Source organism: Theobroma umbraticum, unplaced genomic scaffold (genome assembly GCF_002168275.2).
Source record: "Theobroma umbraticum cultivar Fairchild unplaced genomic scaffold, ASM216827v3 scaffold_30.0, whole genome shotgun sequence".
In the NCBI taxonomy this organism is placed as follows: Eukaryota; Viridiplantae; Streptophyta; class Magnoliopsida; order Malvales; family Malvaceae; genus Theobroma; species Theobroma umbraticum.
Genome location: NW_018397254.1, coordinates 8,286,644 through 8,289,919, shown reverse-complemented (window position 1 = coordinate 8,289,919; position 3,276 = coordinate 8,286,644).

The following is a 3,276-nucleotide window of genomic DNA, read 5'->3' as shown; positions in this document are numbered from 1 at the left end:
GTCACAGCTGCATGCAGTTAGGATTTCCATGGTGTAGGCCGAATAAGTCAATTATGGGGCATGGGGCCACAATTGGGCTTTATGTTAGACATGGCTCATGCCTGCCTAATGCTTGGTTGGTTGCTTATTAATATAATTATAATAATATTATATATTATATAAAAATTAAAATAATTTAAACATATTTCTTTAGAGCGAGAGAAACTCGGAAAACTATTCCTATATATATAACAAAAAATAATCGAATTTCGGATGTAGCTCTTTGGATATAAATTGGACACTACAAAGAAACAGTCCAAAAATATAAATTACGTGGAATATGTCAATATATTACTCTAAGTTTCATGGCATAAACAAATTAGTTAGAAAACTAATTTATGAAAAGGACAGTACCATTTAAATAAAGAAAATAATTCATAATTGTAGCCTTCTAAAACCTATGCGTAAACTATAGGTCAAGGGCCTCATTAAAGAAGAAAAAGAGGAGGAATATGGAAAAAGCTTGCTTGAAAGGAATTAACGATTACATCATTAATTTGTAAATAAGGATTAATGGCATAATTAATAATCAAAGTTGGCCCTTGGTGTGTTATATAAGGTTCTTTCTCTTATTCAATTTCATTGTATTGGACTTCATGCTTAGCAAAGGGGGACCATCGTGGAATATCTTTGGAATAGTAATTAGCAACGTAGGTTAGTATTAGTTTATTGGAATGTGCTTTCCTCCCACCAGCATAATTAAGAAGTAATACCAATAACAGAAAGAATTAAAGATTATAATTGTTATATTAATCTGCTTTCCCATCAAAAGAAAAACAAAGTTGCCATAATCATCATTTGGATCTATTTACAGAAATTTCTACCATATATACACGCAGCGATAGAATTAGAATTTTAAGATTGAAGAAGCGAAAATAAAAAATTCAATATTTATAAAAGTAAAATTATAATTTTTTTTAAAAAATAAATTTTAACTTTTAAAAAAATAAAACAAATAAATTTTAAAAGTTTAGAGGCTGCGGGGCTCTTACTAGTCCCTTCCTCCACCTCTCTGTGTATCTGTATATATATAGATGCAGAAATATTCAGATGTAAATTTAATTAAATATTTATTTTATTTTATATAAAGCACCGAGAGGATTATGTGTGAGTCACGCGGTTTGCCGGGTAACAAGCAAGAACAACCCCATCTCCGCTGGAAAAGCCACGTACTTAATTTGGACTTTGGCGCATTAATATGACCTTTTCTTGATCTGCGTGGTGGCATTTGCCAAGGTTTTTCCATTTTCCCCAAGACGAATATATTATGTTATGAATACAAAGGAATTCTAAGTTTATTGCTGCTTTTTGTTTTTGAGTGATGGAAGTATTATGGACTCATTAATTTTTGTAAGAAAGAGACGTAAGCCTTATTCTTGGGTAGATTGTTCACAGTGGTTGGGCACCTTAGTTTGCAGAACAAAATACGTTATTTGTGAAAATAAAATAAAAATATTATTATGTCATTTAACTGAAAGAATGAAATAAAGTAGAAATTACTATTATAATTTATTATAATATTCAATTGATAAAAATAATTTTGAAATAACAAGGAATAGATGGTAAAAAATAAAAATATTATTTTTATATTATATGATTATTTATGATTTTATTTTATTTTTTAAATATTAAAATTAATAATTTATTTAATAATCTTGATAAATTTGTAAATTTAAAATATTAATTTTTTATAATATATAATTAAAAACTTAAACTTTTTATTTTAAAATTTTTTTTATTTCATTTTCACTTGTAAGGAGCATTTTTGTTTTGTTAATTTTAGAAGTCATTCCCTCACTATGGAATAGTAAATACTATAAGAGTGTTAGGATTAGTTAATCTTTGATTTTGGGAAATAGAGATTGTAAGAAAAGGGTTATTCCTTGGACCATTTGACAACCAAACAAAAGAACAAATATTCCTTAAGAATAGAAAGCGAATGACCTAGCTATTCTTTCAACCAAACATGTTTATGGTTTATCACCATAATTAATTTGTTAGAATGTTTTCCTAGTCTTTATTTGCATTATGTTGGCTTTAGTTAAAATATTAATGTAAATAATTAAACTTGGCATACGTGAAGAGTTCGAAAAATTATACCATAACCAATCAATCAATAAAAATATATAAAGATGTTTGATTAATTGTGAACTATCGTAAGGAAAATGATTTGAGAAATTAATTCATTTCATTAATTTAACGAATTACAATTTACTTCATATCCAATTAATTTTTTTATAATATATATCCATAGAGATATGGATTTATTGCATTTAAAGTTTGAGTATGTATAAGAAGGATGTAAATTAACTACAAATTCAAACAGAAAATATTTCAGCACTTATTCACAAATGGTTTCTGAATTATAGTCATTTACAAGTTAAGAAAGAAAGAAAATACAAGCAGTACTATATATGGTTACCCAAAGTGGATTACGCGAAACAAGGCGTAAGCCTCATGCCGCATGCCGCATGCTTCATTAAAAGTCAGCTCGTACTCGCTTTTGTAACAACTATGCCCAAGGAATTAAAAATTAGAACAAAGAGCTGTTGAAATGGGGCCCTAATTCTCTTTTTTTTTTTGTTTTAACGTGAATGAGTTATAAATAATAGTATGAAAGCATACACATAAGTATATAAACACACATATATATATATAAATACATGGATATATGTATATAAATTAATCTAGAATCTCTCACATAATCCTTAATCATAGTATCCTTAAAAGTTTCCCACATGACATGGATATTTGCCTTCCACTTTGCCAGCAACAGGGGATTTGCTCAATGATTCTAGGCTAGTTAGTTTCAAACTTGAATCTAGTAGAATCAAGCAGATAATCTGCTAAATAATGCAGAGTGATTACTTTACTAGGGGAAGTCATTAGTTCTATAATTTATTTTACAATAATAATAATTCACGGGCACAATTTAATGGTTAGAAAGAGGACCATCACTCGTGATATGGGTTGTGAATTCCATGTGTCTGGTACCTTTGGTTTAAGCAATTTATTAATTGAAACAATAATTACAAAAGAACCCAGTTTAAACAAAACATTTTTCGCCTTTCAAATGTCATTCATTTCAACTCCTAAACAGTGGGGCAAAAGCAAAATGATATAAAGATCGAACGAAGGCCAAGAAAAGCTATGTAACATTCAGTCTTAACCGCACTGAAATGCTGATTTTTTGGTACCCACACCAACAAATTTGTTTTTTTTTTTGAAAAAAAGGTA